This window comes from Pseudonaja textilis, chromosome 3 (genome assembly GCF_049901715.1).
Source record: "Pseudonaja textilis isolate UNSWEBS1 chromosome 3, rPseTex1.2, whole genome shotgun sequence".
NCBI classification, from domain to species: Eukaryota; Metazoa; Chordata; class Lepidosauria; order Squamata; family Elapidae; genus Pseudonaja; species Pseudonaja textilis.
Window position 1 is genome coordinate 122,687,907 of NC_141992.1, and position 17,444 is coordinate 122,705,350.

General features: G+C 35.4%; 1 protein-coding gene across 1 annotated transcript in view; it reads right to left on the reverse strand.

Moving 5' to 3' along the window:
• The window catches only part of CDH12 (cadherin 12), a 787,338-nt gene that overhangs the window by 455,692 nt on the left and 314,202 nt on the right, over positions 1–17,444 (reverse strand). The window lies entirely within an intron of this gene.

Sequence of the window (17,444 nt, forward strand, 5' to 3'; positions counted from 1 at the left end):
ACAATTTTGGATGAAATGGCATTAAAGAACTGGGGGGAAAATAAAGTTAAGATATTATTTCCTCTAAAATTGATTACTTTACAGAGGGAGATTGAAATTGGTGGCTTAAAAGTTACTTGGGTTCTACTGTATGTATAGCATACAGTTGATCTAGAAATGCTTCTCTGTATTTGTGCGTATAGAATAGTTTAAACAATTATGACAGCATTATGAAACCAGGTTCATACACTCTACATAAAAGACTAAGCGGTCCCAGATTTATATTAAATAGGTTTCTGTTTACTTTCATAGTTCATATTATTTATTTTTTTGGGGGGGGCTATGGACCTCTAGCCAAGCCATAAACCACAGAATTCAATCATATCAAATTGAAGGAAGTCAAATAGTAAGATACAATATAAAAACAAAATACTTATATGTTTCCACTTGCAAATGCTGTATTCTCATTTACTCTCCAGTTTTTAAGGTAGTGAAAAAGTTGACAATAATGGGGCTTTGCAGTAGCAGCTGATGCTCCAAATCTGTTCAGTTCAAATGCTGTTGTTCCAGCATTCTGAAATTGTATATATGCAATGTATAATATATGTACTGTTAAACAGAACTCACATTGGTTGTTACTTAGAGGTCAGCAAACCTCAAATCAATGATGGCATTTGTGAGTTCTAATGTTTTAAGTGGCTTTCACATTTCTATCTTCAGGAAATTGGAGCAGAATTACAGGAAAGTGATTATGCAGTCATTACTTGTCAGATGTGATGAACAGCTAGCTAAGAAGGAAGGCTGGAAAAAGTTGTTATAGTGTTTTGAAGTTCAAATGTAAAATATTAGAGATGGGAGGTGAGAAGGAAATATGTGTCAAGACTTCAAATGTACTGTATATTTTAATCGATTCTAAGTAGCACTTCAGTCTCTCATTCTCTCTCTCGTTCTCTCTCTTGTTTTCTCTCTCTCCCTCTCCCCCCTTCACACACACACACACACACACACACAATTACATATGGAAAAGTGATAATGCTTATTGCTCTATGATAGAAAGAAGTTATCATGTGGTAGGCATCACAGGTCTTGTTAGAAGATACAGCAGCTTATTAATGTAACTGTCTAATAAGACAAAGGTATCTTGCTAAATTGAATTATGGACAATGTTTGCATGTTTCAAAATTGCAAAGTAATTACACCATTTGCTGAAATATGTATACCAGGAAAGTACATGTCATAAAGCTCATTGTTAAAATATACAGAATAATTAATATTCTATTGACTGTCAGATGCAATATACTTGCAAACTTCTAAGTGCCCGAAATGACAGGAAATCTGGGCAATAAGGTATAAAATATTAATAAATGATGCAAATAAAATTCAATACACTACATTATGGATCTAGAATATAAAACCAGAGCTTAGGCCACTCTCTGCTTGTTCAAATCATTCTCCATCCTACTTCCCCAATCCATATTTTGGATAATAAACATCACAGAAAAGCATATGTGGAGAATTCTACTGGATTTTACATAAGAAGATAAAAATAATTGATCTATGTATAATAAAATATATACTGAATACTTATTTTTGGTCTGCTTTTGATCTTCAGTATTGAACGTCCAATATCAGTTTCTTCTCAAAATTAAAGTAAGCTGGGATTTGCTTTTGCTTTTTTGTTTTTAAGTTACCACTCACAGCAGAATAAATCAATGCAAAGACTTCCAACTTTTGGATTTAAACATGAATGAAACAAGAATGCATCTAATTCTTAGCATGTCTTATTTTGGGAATCTTTAAAATTAGTTTGCAGATCATTAAAATAAGAAACAGTGCCCATGATGGGGTGCAAAATTTAAGCACATGGAGTTAAAAAAAATTGTGAGAACCAAATCTAGAGAAAAGGATTGAAAATAAAAAAGTGAAAGAAAAGAAAAAAGCAAGCAAGAAAACTAACTTATTGAAACACAATGACCTTCTTTTCAGATATTAAGGGGACATTGTCTCCCCTTCTTCTTGTCTTCCAAAAATCACTTCAACCCCGATTTAATTCTTGCCTGTTTTAATCAATACCCTCTTTATTGTAAAAAATGTAGATATCATGAAGATATGTATAGGCATAGAAGCATGCCTTAAATTTAAACAGATGACATAGGTTTTTTTTCCCCTCCCAATCCTCCTCTTCACAATCTTGAAGATACAAAATGATGGCAATTTAGAAACAAGTTGCAGATTCCCTAAGGAACTTTTTAAAGCTTCTGGCTAATTCCTCTCCTTTAATGCTGCATTGGGGCATTTCAGACCAGTGTTTTCAATACACTTTAGCTCCACCTGAAACTTATTAACATGACAAAGTGGAAGCTATTAATGACTGAAAATAGTATTATGTGGCTGGGCATACAAAATGGGTATCTATTAAATTTTATAAGCATTGGTTTTAGAAGTATTTGGGAAGAAAGGCAACTCTGATTTGTGAGAGCAGGAAGTAAAAAAAGTAATTAGTTAATTTACCATTTTCTTGGTAAGAACATTAGTTAAGTAGTTAATTCTCAACTGTTAATTAGAAAATTATTTTATTTCAGTTTTTCTTGGTAAGACATAATTGCTTTGATTAAAATATTTTTTTGATAGGCATGCTTCTACAATAGAAAATGCACTGTTCAAGATAGATTTGATAAATGGAAACAAGCTATATAGTTAAATAACACATCCTGAATAAAATAACCAGCAATATTTCCCCAAATAGTTAAATACATATTGTTAGACTGAATAATTATAATATGGTGTTTAAAGGCTACAAATTATTGATACCTCTTCCCTAGATACCTGCTTTGGGTAAATGCAGGCATTTCCATTTCTTTTTCACCTCTGAGGGGAATGAAAAGTAAATCTCATCACCACATACCTAAACTTATATGTTAGGCTGCGTCAACTATTTTTGAGAAGAGGTAATTGATCATTTCCAAGCCTAAACTTTAGGAAACAACTTCTCTTAAGTACCATTTCTTTCATGAATAACACCATGGAGGAAAGACAGTAGAGAAGAAAGAGGTACATTGGATGTCAAACATTAAGTAGAATGATCTGAAATTGGGGATAGTGACGAGATAATTCTTTGCCACCTCAGACTCAGCATATTTCAGAATGAATAAATACTTCATTATCTTCTCCATGTGCCTCTCCAAACTCTTCTCCTAAGTGGCTAGATGAGGTTTTCCCCTAACTGAACTTACTCCATCTGTTTTATTGCTAATGTAAATTATTTCATTTATTCACATTGCTACTTTTTCATCCATCACTACCTCTGGTATCCAGTTCATTTAGCACTAGTGTGCTATTTATATCTAGGTCTCAATCCCTATTTTTGTGTGTGTGTGTGTGTGTTGCACTGAATGAGAGGGTGCTTATATCTTATTAACATACTTTCCCTTTCCATAAATTCTAATAGGCAGACATTTTGATGCAGATGGGGAGAGATATTTGCTAAATATTGCAAAGCAGTGAGATTTGCAATATAAAGATAAGGAAGAGAAAAATGTAATAGAAGCTCTTCCTATCATTTAGTCTGCTGGGATAGGATAAGAGGGGCTTCACATTTCCCATTCTTGTAAGACTATGTTTACTAATTATCTCAGAAAAGAATATAAGTATAGAATAAACAAAGAGAAATTAAACATTTCTTGTTCAAAATATTTTAGATTGCCTATGAAGATCTTTACAAATGAAATGAAATTAATATTAGAATGTAACAGTATTTTAAAATACTCCGTTCATCATTCCGTGGTGAGTAAAATGAGGACCCAGATTGTTGGGAGCAATATACTGACTCTGTAAACCATTTAGAGAAGGCTATAAAGCACAGTGAAGTGGTATATAAGTCTAAGTGCTGTTGCTATTGCTATTCACATGTCCTCATGATTCCACCCCTATCTCATTATTGGAAAAGTTTTTCATGTTATCTTCATTAATGACTTAGATGAGGGAATAGAAGGGGAACTTATCAAATCTGCAGATGATACTAAGCTGGCAGGAATAGCTAACACCCAAGAAGATAGGCTCAAGATCCAGATGGATCTTAACAAACTAGAACACTGGGCCATATCTAATAAAATGAAATTCAATGTAGAGAAAAGTAAAGTCCTACACTTAGGCAAGAAAAACCAAATGTACCCATATAGACTGGGTGAAACCAGGCTCAATAGCAGTAACTGTGAGAGGGATCTTGGAGTCTTAGTGGACAATCAGCTAAATATGAGCCAGCAGTGTGCAGCAGCCGCCAAAAAAGCTAATGCAATCCTAAGTTGTATTAACAGAGGGATACAGTCAAGATCAAGGGAAATAATAATACCACTCTATAAAGCCTTAGTAAGACCACACCTAGAGTACTGCATCCAGTTTTGGTCACCACATTATAAAAAAGAAGTTGAGGCTCTAGAAAAAGTACAGAGAAGAGCAACCAGGATGATTAGGGGACTGGAGGCTAAAACATACAACGAACGGTTGCAGGAACTGGGCTTGGCTCCTCTAGTAAAGAGAAGGACCAGGGGAGACATGATAGCAGTCTTCCAATATTTGAGGGCTGCCACAGAGAGGAAGGGGTCAAGGCATTTTCTAAAGCACCTGTAGGCCAGACAAGGAATAATGGATGGAAACTGAACAAGGAGAGACTTAACCTGGAAATAAGGAGAAACTTTCTGACAGTGAGAACAATCAACAAATGGAACAGCTTGCCCTCGGAAGTTGTGGGAGCGCCAACAGTTGAGACTTTCAAGAAGAGATTGGACTGCCATTTGTCAGAAATGGTGTAGGGTCTCCCACTTGGGTGGGGGGTTGGACTAGATGACCAACAAAGTCCCTTCCAACTCTGATTATCTGTATCTGTAGAGTTCATTTACATTGTGTTATGCATTATTTTGAAGACAGGCCTTGCAAAGATATACTGCCTGCATGTTGTCCTTTTTCCAGTAGTATTCCTAATGCTGCAGATTTTGTTTAAATTTCAACTAGTGGTACAATGTTGGTTTGGTTTGTAAATGTTTGATGTGAATAAGAACTCTGTGATGTACTTGTGCCTTCATAATATTGAATAACAGGGTGCATTTAAAAATAGATACTCCAAACTTGCTTATCAATGAATATCTAAATCAATGGATTGTACTCCTGGAAAAGAATTTCTTTTTTCTTTCCATTGTAGAAAGAATGTTCAAAAGAACAATGAAAATGTAAAACAATAACATTTTAAAAATAGGACTTCTCAAGTCTTGTTACTTTCTGTACTATAGATTTGATCCATACCACCATAACACTCACATTATTTGCTACAAGTAAAATGAATCCCATTAATAAAAGTAATGACTAGGCCCTTAGTTTGATATATTATACAGTACAGTATCTTGAGAAATGAGCACTGGACCACTGTGTTAAAAATGCAGGTGGATAGAAGATTTATATGTAAAAACATGAAGATTTTGTATAAATTATACTAAGAGCCCAGGGTTTCTATTTATGCTTCACTGTGCAACATGGAATATACCATTATGCAGTCACATTTAAATAAGTTCATATGCAATTATATACAGGACATAGACACAAATATTACTCTAGCTATGGGCTAACAGGACTACATTTCCTAAAATTCTAGAAGTTCTATGGTTCATCATTCTGATCCAGTATACTCAAAACTGGCTTCTGCCTTCATGAATGAAGAATTACATGTGTAAATGATTTCTGTATACTGGTTTCCCACCTCCACACAACTGTGTATATGGAACACATCTCACTTTCCCAGTAATTTTCCCTGCTTTATCTATAACTTTCACTCCTATCATCCAGCTTTTTTGGGTGGTATATCCAACTATAGTATTTAAAGGTTAAAGCTGATGATGCAGGAATGTGTTTTTTTGAGATTCAGGGTAATAACAGATTTCCAGAGGTTTGGTAAATCTTTGGCATCATTTGATTAGCAAGGGACATTTGATAGAAACCTTTAAGTTTCTTGCCATGCTCTAGCATTGATGATGTTGCTTACTTTGGTAAAGACATGTCTGCAATAAACCAACCAAGTTCAGAGATCAGTAAGTACCTCACAAATTCAACCCTGAGCTACCAATATTCTCTTCTATCAAGACCCTTCAAGACAAACAAACAATCAAACAAGCAAACAAACAAACCATCAGCTGCACAACTATTAATTTGAAAAGTCAAGAGTGAGAGGCCAAACATAGATGAAGGACAGGATCATAGGATACTGTTAGTCTACTGTTTCCTATTATTCTCTGCAAAATTCTGCTTGTATAAATTTATACCTGCCTTGGTATCAAGGCTTGTTAAATTACATCCTCAGTAACATTAAAAAAAACTGTTAGAATTGTTAATATTTCTGCCCCAATCCAATGATAGAAGAAGGAGAAGTGAGAAAAAAAATAAACAAATCATAAGTGCATTTACTGCAGATTCTGAACATTATGAAACCTGAGCCACTACAGGAAATTGTTTTCTGAAAATCACAGAAAGCTTGGAAAAAGCAGCTAAAATGAGATGAATGATTTTATGTCAACTCTCATTGTGTTGCCTCACATATTAGTATGCTGCTTTGGGCTCTAAGTAGGATATAAGTGCTTTAAAATGTGAATTAAGTAACCATGAGAAACTAATCTCATCATAGAGAAGGAAACAAAATTGTGGTATGAATATTATGCACTAAGATAAGCAATTACTGTTTGAAAGTCAAAGAGAGGAATTATGAACTGCTCAGTGGAATACTCAGAGATAGTGAACTAAAGAAACCATCAATCAATCCATTATTTTTATTTTTAGTTTGTTATCAAAGAAAAAATGTAAGCCTCTGAATTATTTTCCATTTCTCCTGCTATAGGCTGGTTTGTTTACATGTAATCAAAGCTGATTTTCTGTGTTATCTGCAAAAATCTTTCCTCTATAGAATATGAATATATTCAGGTCACACATACTGTGTTATTAAGTTGTGGATTGTCTCAGAACTTTTTTTAGAGAATTTCATTTGTGTGAAAATGGCAATTGACTCTTTTAGACAGGCTAATTGTTATCTGAGGTAATTTAAAAGGACACTAAATATTAAGCTCATCAAAATATATGAAGCTAAAGCAATTTGTATCAAGAAGATCAAACATTTGTCCTAGATCTGCCAGTAGTTTGCAGTGAAAAGTTAATCAGGTATGTATTAGAATTTATTATGGGCTACTGGCATAGATTATTGCAATGCTTGATTATTACTGTTTATGTTGGATCATCAGCCATATTTCATTCACCATATTTAAGAGTTGTCTGCACTGCCTGTGATTCTAGTCAAAGGGTTGGTTTTACATGAATCATTATGAATATCCATGGAATTTCACCACATTTTGTAAGCTTATCAGGAATGTAAATCAGCTATAAGATATATGAAAGTCTCTCAAAATAAAGAAAGTAAGAAATCACGAACAGGATGGTGTTGTTAGGCTATGTGAACGGTGATAGCGTTGGACAAAGACAGAAAAGTTAGTTGAAACACGAATCAATATTAGAAAGGACCTCTGAAGGCAGAATAGAAACTGGATTACTCCATACATTCATAATGTGCTGCTGCTTCAGTGTTTGCATGGAGATAATAAGTATTAGACTTGTTCATTTAAAAAATAATTGCTGTTTCACTCTGCATAAGGGAAAAAATCATGGGACTGAATAAAAGGGAGCATTATTGATTGATACTAAAATACTTTTCATGAATTTTCAGCTTTAAACTCAATTTTCTTTTTAGATAATCAACAGGTGGTCTTTGACATTGATAAATATAGTTTATAAAAACTAAACAACTTATAAACCAAGACTTAAAGTTGATTTATTTCAAGGAAGATTAAGTGGAGTTTCTCCAGGTTGAGCTAAACTAAAGTTATTAAAATTGGAAACAAACTCTAATCTCATCTTCACAAGTGCATCGTGAGAGAGGAAAGAGAGAGTTTCTGTAGCCATTTGTTGTTTATTACAAGTCACATAAATAAGATGCACAGGATGGTGTTGTATTCTAAATTCTGGAAATCTATTTATGTATGATACTAATATACTATATCTCTGATATCACAGTGAGAATAGCAGCAAGAGAGGAAAGCTACTTATTCCAGGTATTTGCCTGTCACTGTGGGAGATATGATGGTGAATAAGGCTGCCCTTGGTTTCATGTTATGTTTTAATACAGACTGATTGATAGAAATAGAGTAATATTCTATTTTCTAATAACTACATGAAAAACTGAAATCTATTTTTCAGTATTAAGAAATAGAAGCACATGTTTTTTTTAAAAAAAACATTTGTTTCTGTGCAAATTAGATTTTATATTCACTATACATGTCATCATTTCCAGTCACCTGGCAGCTTGAGGGTTAAAAACTCAAAACCTTTCAGATTTGTGGATATTTCTTTAAATAATCAATGTTGATATCCTCTGTTAACTCCAGTGAACATTTGCCCAGGCAGTTTAGTCAGTCATTAAATTCTTCACTTATTTGATTATCAGAAGGATGCAGAGTGATCTCTTAGACACACAACATTAACCTTCAGTCAATAACCACTTTACTGCTATATGGACCTCTCTTTCTCGAGCCTTTTTCCAGATGCATTAATGTGACAGTGCCATTTTGAGTAAGGAGTAGCATGTTCAATATGTCAAAGTTGAAATCCTGTTTACAATGAAAGGCAATGCATTAGCTTTTCTGCTTCTCTATGCAACATTCCCTACCTGAAGCTCACTGAGACACCTTTGAGTGCTCCTTAGTGAAAGAAAAAATTGGCACTATGCATCCATGCAGATAAATAAATGGAAATTGAACATTATGCTCTTTGAATTTGTAGGTGGTGTATGGGAACATCACCCTGAAAACAAACAAACAGCTGTACTACCCAATTCAAAAAATTGATAATTAATATGTCACCAAGGATTAATATGTATGTTTTTAAGATATCAAAGAAAGCCAGTGTGATGTCTTAGAAAGGTTCTGAACCACAATAAAAAAATTCACAATTAAATTTAGCTTTTGACATGCATTTGGGCTACTCACTTCCTAGCTCTTCTCCACAATTTTATTTAAGGATAAAATGAGATCAGAGTGCTATTTCTGCAACTTTGATTATTTGTATTTATTGAGATTAGTTTAATAAAAATATAATAAATTAATCCATGTTTAAAGAAATGAAAAAAATATATAAAGGCCAATATCCTAGATATTATAAGTAGACCATATAAAATAAATCTATCTCAAGTTGAGCTTGGATATTAGTGACAACATGGACACCTACTTTTTCTTAGGAGTATTTTTAAAATAATTTGCATTTTATGGATTTTTTTCTTTGAATTCTCTGGAATTCCTCGCTGATTTCCTATCAAAGTAATAATCAGATCTGACCTGGCATAGTTTTCAGAGATAGGCCAAAGTTGGTTGATGAACTTAAATAGGAAATATTTTTAAAGCAAATTTCCCAATCAACAATCCATCTTCTTTTTAATGTTATACTTTAGCCCTGTATTTAAGTTTCAAAATAACAGTTCATAACAGATAATCAGAGTTGGAAAGGACCGTGTAGATCATCTAGTCCAACCCCCCCACCCAAGCGGGGGACCCTACACCATTTCTGACAGATGGCAGTCCAATCTCTTCTTGAAAGTCTCAAGTGATGGCGCTCCTACAACTTCCAGGGCAAGCTGTTTCATTGGTTGATTGTTCTCATTGTCAGAAAGTTTCTCCTTATTTCCAGGTTAAATCTCTCCTTCTTCAGTTTCCATCCATTATTCCTTGTCTGGCCTCCAGGTGCTTTAGAAAATGCCTTGACCCCTTCCTCTCTGTGGCAGCCCTCAAATATTAGAACACTGTTCTTCATATGTTTTGGTCTCCAGTCCCCCAATCATCCTGGTTGCTCTTCTCTGTACTTTTTCTAGAGCCTCAACATCTTTTTTATAATGTGGTGACCAAAACTGGATGCAGTACTCTAGATGTGGTCTTACTAAGGCTTTATAGAGTGATATTAGTACCTCACTTGATCTCGATTGTATCCCTCTGATAATGCAACTAAGGATTGCATTAGCTTTTTTGGCTGCTGCTGCACATTGCTGGCTCATATTTAGCTGGTTGTCCACTAAGACTCCAAGATCCCTCTCACAGTTACTGCTATTGAGCCTGGTTTCACCCAGTCTATATGGGTACATTTGGTTTTTCTTGCCTAAGTGTAGGACTTTACTTTTCTCTACATTGAATTTCATTTTGTTAGATATAGCCCAGTGTTCTAGTCTGTCAAGATCCATCTGGATCTTGAGCCTATCTTCTTGGGTGTTAGCTATTCCTGCCAGCTTAGTATCATCTGCAAATTTGGTAAGTTCCCCTTCTATTCCCTCATCTAAGTCCTTAATGAAGATATTGAAGAGTACTGGGCCTAAGACAGAACCTTGTGGCACCCCACTTACTTCCCTCAATGTAGATTCCATGCAAAATGAAACCTGAAACACAAGAGCTTGGTCAATTTGCATTATTTTGTACTTGGTTCTGGTGGAGTTCAAGAGAGCATGTTGGGATCTTAGGGAGAGTAAGAACTAGAGCCTTTCAACACTAGTGTGAAAATTCAGTCAGCTTTTTAGGTCCTGAACAATCATCCACATTGAGACCCAAAAGAACATGGATTGAATTATTGCAGCTGTTCAAAATATATGGAAGGATGTTAGGAATGTAAGTCACCTAACAGTTGGGTTGGAAAATATATAAACCAGGGTAGACATTTTAATACTGTCTCTCTAAAGGAATGCTAAAATTGTAATTGGGTGTGGTTCCTCAAATGGCCATAAGATGGAGCCAGAAACCTGGGTTGTTCTGTTGTTGCTGAGAGTGTATTTCTGCATTTTTCCCTATTGATTGTTACTGATCATCATTATTCTTGGATTTGATGTAAGTCTGTTACTAAACTGTTTTTGATACTGGACTTTGTTGTTGGATTATCCCCGGACTGAACACTGACTGATTTAACCGTGAATGACTTGGACTGTTTGTTGAACTTTGCTTAACCATTTTACTGGAAGTAAAAACCTACATTTTACTAAACAGTATAGCTGTGTGCTGTATGTGTGTTATTCTTCACTACTCTCACTATATCTCCCTGTGTGCCCTCATTCTCCTAATGGGGAATTACCTCAACACTGGTTATGGGACCAGGCCATACCAGGCTCAAATAACAGAGAGTTGGTGTGAATGCACTGTACTGCACACAGACATCTGTTTACTGTTTAATTGTGGGTTACCATCATGGTAAAGATGGCACAAGACCCGCCAACAAGTCTATCACTGATAACCCGGTTGGATGGAACGAACTATGTTTCCTGGTCTATGAAGTGCGGTCTACTTCTGCATAGAGAGAGTAATGGAATGTTGTTCAAGATCCACCGGATGTAAATGCTTGGGATCCAGATAATGAGGATGATGCCAAGAAGTTAACTGACTAACGGAACAATGAACAAGCTCTTTGTATAATTGGACTAACAGTGAGTGATCAGCAGCTAGTCCGTATTCGTGGAGAAGAGTCTGCTGCTAGGTGTTGGGAGAATTTGAAGAGGATTTATGTTTGTGACAGTGTAGGTGCACACATACATCTTACGTGTAAACTGTTTGGAGCACGTCTTCTGAAAGGTGGAGATATGTTAGCTCATTTGAACTTCATGAAAAGAACTTTTCAAGAGCTACATGAAAAGGAACTGATATTTTTAAAGCTGCATCAAATTTACAGCACTATTTCCTCATTGGATGAAAGATATGATGATTATGTATCTTCACTGGAAGTCCTGAGCAACGATAAACTGACATTGACTGTCATAACTGGAAGGTTGTTAGAAGAAGCAAGAAGATGGCTGGATAGGGACCAACTGAGAAAGGAACAACCACAAGAAGAGGATTTGTGTTCAACTGCCTATACTGTTAGGAAATGTTTTTCTTGTTGGGCTAGGGGACATATAGCTAGATTCTGTAAGAAGGGCAAATGACAGAATACTGGTAATCACCAGAAGGCTAAGAAGAATGTTAGTTTAGCTATGTCTAACAATTCAACTGTAAACCATGATTTGTGGGTTGTTGATAGTGGAGCATTGCATTGCATTACTAAAGGTATAAAGAGTTTTGTAAAGATGTCCATGAGTAAGCAACATGTATCATTGGAAAATGGATGGAAGATGAAAGCATCTGGTGAAGGTACTGCATATTGTTTTTCTGTAAATGAGCATTTAACTATGTTATATGTACCTAAACTGAAATTTAATTTGTTATCAGTAAGAGCTTTAGTTAATATTGGTTATGTAGTAACCATTAGGGGAGATAAATGTATAATAGAGAAAGAGGGTAAAAGTGTTACTGCTACATTAGAGAATGATTTATATGTTATACATGATGACCAGTTGAAGATGGCTAACTTGGTTTATAACAATGTTAAGCCACATGATGAATGTATATATTTACTGTATAGACATCTAGGGCACATTCATTTCAAAATGCTCAAACAAACTGTTGAATTGTCAGAGGGAGTAAAATTAAAACCCTGTAGCAAGTATCTACACTGTAATGTCTGTAGCCAAGAGAAAAGCAAGGTTATTCCAGCAAACAGACTTAATGGGTTTAAGACCAAAGAACTTTTAGAGGTTGTGTTTGCTGACATAATTGGTCCTAAGAAACTTAGTTTGGGAGGTCCCTGCTATGTTTTAGAGTTAATGGACCATTACTCACGGTACGGTTTCTGCTATCTCATGAAAAACAAAACAGAAACATTCCAACATTTCTTTAATTGGCCAAGGTTTGCAGAGAGAAAAATGAGGAGTAAAGTAATTACTTTAGTTACTGATAATGGGACTGAGTTTATTAACAAGAGATTCCAAACTATGTTAAAATTGACTGGTATCGAGGATAAACGTTCTGCACCTTACAAGCTACCACATAACTCGTTTGTAGAACGAAGTGGGCAAACATTACAAGCTATGGCTTGCACTATGTTATCTGATTCAGGTTTGCCTGAAACACTGTGGGGTGAGGCCATAATGTATAGCAATCATGTGTGAAACAATATGGTGAATACAACAACTGGAGAATTGCTATTCACTCATTGGCATGGCAGAAAACCAAAATTTATGTTCTCTATGCACATTTGGAGCTCCAGCATGGGTGCATATTCCCTCACAAGTAAGACTGAAAGGGCAACATAGAGCGAGGAAATTGTTTTTTGTAGGTTATGAGGCCAACCATAGATCATTTAGATTCTGGGATCCAGGCACAGCTCATGTTTATTGTAGCGCTAGTGCAAAATTTCTTGAACACATTGGGTGGATAAACTGGAGCAGGAATCCAGCAATGATATTATTATTGACACCCAAAAAAATCTTCCCTAAAGATGAAATAAGTAAAGCACGAATAGCCATTAAAGAGGAAGAACAGGAAGAAGTAGAAGAACAGGAGCAGGTGGCACAGGTGAGTCCACCAGTAAGCCCTGTATTACTGAGATGTTCAACCCAAGTAACATGACCACCTGATAGATATCAGGCTAGTGTTGTATGCCAAGTGAATACAGTTCCAAATAACTATAATGAACTAAAACTATCCTGCTAAGGATCAAGCTGCTTGGCAGGAAGCAATGGATAAGGAACTGAAATCCTTACAAAAACTGGAGGTATATGAAAATGTCAGGTTACCGCCAGGTAAACATGCCATAGGATGTAGATGGATTTATAAACTTAAGACAGGTGTGGATGGGACTATTACCCATAAAGCCAGGTTAGTAGCACAAGGGTTCAATCAGACAGCAAACGACTACAATGAGGTGTTTGCGCCTAGTCTGAAGGCTACTACATTATGAGCAGAATTAGTGTGGGCAGCTAAAAAGAAATACATTATAAATCATTTAGATGTAGAGATGGCATATCTGCATGCACTGTTGCAACACACTATATATTTAAAGAAACCTTTAGGTCTCAAAAATGATAATACAACTGATTGCTGGAGATTGAAAAAAAAGTCTTTATGGCTTGAAGCAATCAGGATATGAGTGAAACCAGTGTATAGTTAAGGAATTAACTAAGATAGGTTTTGTAGCTGGCATGGCTGATCCATGTTTGTTTAAAAAGGAAAGTAATGGTGTAGTTTCATTGTTGCTATTGTTCACTGATGACATAGCACTAATCACCAAAACTGAACAAGAAGCTAATAAAATAATCTCACTGTTAGAGAAGAAATTTAAGATAAAACAGTTAGGAGAAATTAAACAATATCTTGGTTTAAAGATAGATAGATAGAATAGATAGATAGATAGATAGATAGATAGATAGATAGATAGATAGATAGATAGATAGAACTAGGGGAGGATACAAAATCTCACAGGCAGATAAAATTAACCAATTACTAAAAACTTTTAAAATGGAACTTTGTAAACTGGCTAAGACACCAGTGAGCCAGGAGTTTAGCCACAGTGATGTTCAAAGTCCTGTTTTTGATAAGAACATTTATCAGTCCTTGATTGGTAGTTTATCTTATCTCAGTAATTGGTCAAGGCGAGATAAAGCATACTGTGTTAACCAATTAGCCAGATTTAATGCTGAGCCAAATGAAAGGCACTGGCAAGCTGCTAAACGCGTGCTAAGATATCTGAAACAAACAATGCATTATGCATTGTATTTGGAGCCTAAAGACGAACTAAGTCTAACTGCATATGCCAATGCAAGTTTTGCTACAGACATAAATTCACGTAAATCTACATCAGGTACTGTAGTATTATTGGGAAAGGTGTTGATTGGATGGAGGTCTATTCGACAGAAACATTTAAGTTTATCAACAATGGAGGCTGAATTCTCATTTTATCTTTATTATGTACAGATTTAGTTTGTTACAAGCAATTATTGATTGACATGGGAATTGATGTAACAGATTCTATTGTTGTTTATGAAGATAACCAATCAGCAATACAGATGGCTTCAAATCTTGCTGTAAAGACAAGATCAAAACACACAGATTTAAGATATTTAAATGTGAGACAATGTGTGCAAAGTAAGATGATTAAGCTGGAATACTGCATGTCAGAAAATAACATTGCAGATCATTTTACAAAAGCCCAAGGCTCTGTAAAGCATAAGGCTTGCTGTGAGGATTATGGACTTAGAATGTAAGGTTATATATATTGTCCTACCCAAAGAGGAGCATGTTAGGAATGTAAGTCACCGAACAGTTGGGTTGGAAAATATATAAACCAGGATAGACATTTTAATACTGTCTCTTTAAAGGAATGCTAAAATTGTAATTGAGTATGGTTCCTCAAATGGCCATAAGATGGAGCCAGAAACCTGGGTTGTTCTGTTCTGTTGTTGCTGGGAGTGTATTCCTGCATTTTTCCCTATTGACTGTTACTGATCATTGTTATTCTTGGATTTGATGTAAGTCTGTTACTAAACTGTTTTTGATACTGGACTTTGTTATTGGATTATCCTTTGACTGAACACTGACTGATTTTACCGTGAATGACTTGGACCGTTTGTTGAACTTTGCTTAACCATTTTGCTGGAAGTAAAACCTACATTTTACTATACAGTGTAGTTGTGTGCTGTGTGTGTGTTATTCTTCACTACTCTCACTATGTCTCCCTGTGTGTGCTCATTCTCCTAATGAGGAATTACCTCAACAAAGGGCATTGCATTATTGAGAGTGTTGTTAATGAAGCACTTCTCCTAAACTATATCTCAAACTGTTCTAGGCATTCAGATCGGAAACTTCTGTAATGACTATGATTTCATTTTGTCTCGTGGAAGATGGCCTTGATGTTTAGGAGGAGTGCCTTTGAAGGGATGTATGTTATCATTCCGCAATATTTTGCAGTGCCCTATTTTTTGTCTTTAGTTTAGCAATTGTAATATAATGAAGAACACAGGAATAAAATACAATTTTAAAGGTAAATTGCATACTAATTATATTTGGACCACTAGTCTCAAGGCAATGGAAATATTAAAAAAAAATGAGAGAGAGAAAAAAGAAAGACGGTATAACAAAATGACCAAGCAAGAAACTACAGTTATACTGCTTCTTGTTAGCTATTTTTCAGTAATACACATTAAAAGAAGTACTAATCCACAATCTCATTTTTAGGAAAGTAGGGACTATCTGAGAAAAAAGTTTATTAATAATTACGCATACAGTTAGGATATGATATATTCACTGAATCCCAAGACTTTCTAGACTATTTTATTCAAAGCAATGTTTGTATTCCATATGGGTACATGGCCACATGGAGAAGAATTAGCCAGCTGCTCTTCTCAACAATAGTTCCAGATATTTTGGGGGGACTTGGAAATGGTTGTGGTTATAGCTGTCATCAAGGAAGCATTAGGGGATTATTAAAGCTCTCCATTTGACTACTGGAACACACAGAGACTTGGAAAAAATATGGCTGGCCCAAAATTTTGATCTAGATCCAAAAACTAGTATTAGTTTTTGCATATTTCATACTGCATTTCATTAAAAAAAATGCATGGCTTATTTTAATAAAGAACTTTAAACTTGGAGGTGCCAATAATTATATACTGTTTAAAAGAATAGGAAGGGGAAAGGCACTCAGTCTTTGTCATTTCTGATGAAGGATAATAGTAAGTTGACTTGCTGTCTGAAAATATTGAAGACAGAAGTGGAACACATCTGAAAACAACCAAACCAGAATAATTTAGTTGTTTTCTAGTTGTGGATACCAAATAGAACTGCCTTCCTGCACTCTCTGAAGCTGATATTGAAGTCTTTTCTAAAAGGTTCTTTCTGTCCCACAGAGATTTCTGGTATATTTTCCAGCTCCCTATCTTTGATTCATTGATTTTAGATAGTTTTGGAAGTAGCTGTAAATGAAAATCAGAGGTTGATCAAATTACATTCTTGGATTTGATGGATGAATTAGAAAATACACACTGTGATTCGGTTGTAGTTTTTATGGAAATATTGTGCTCCAGTCCTTAAATATAGCAAAAGAGAAGTGGTATGGGAGTATATTGGCACACTGCCCTTTTTGGGGAGAAAACTCTGATGTCATTCCTGGGATCTATTGGAGCCATTCTCCTAGCTTAGGAACTATAGCCCCAAATACTCCTTCTGGGACCACTTTAGCCTTTACTTTCCAATTTCAGTCCCTGGTACTTCTTCAGTTTCTCATACTATTTCTTATCTTGCTGTCACTTGACACTGCTATATCTATCATTTCCACCGTCTTCTGGTCCTTGTCGACTACCACAATGTCTGGCTGATTGGTCAGTACCTGCCTGTCTATCTGGATCTGGACATGCCATAGGATCTTAATTTTCTTATTCTCTGCAACATTCTGTGGAATTCTTTTTTGTCTAGACCAAGGGTCTTCAAACTTGGCAGGTTTAAGATTTGCGGACTTCAACTCCCAGAATTCCCGAGCTAACATGATCGGAG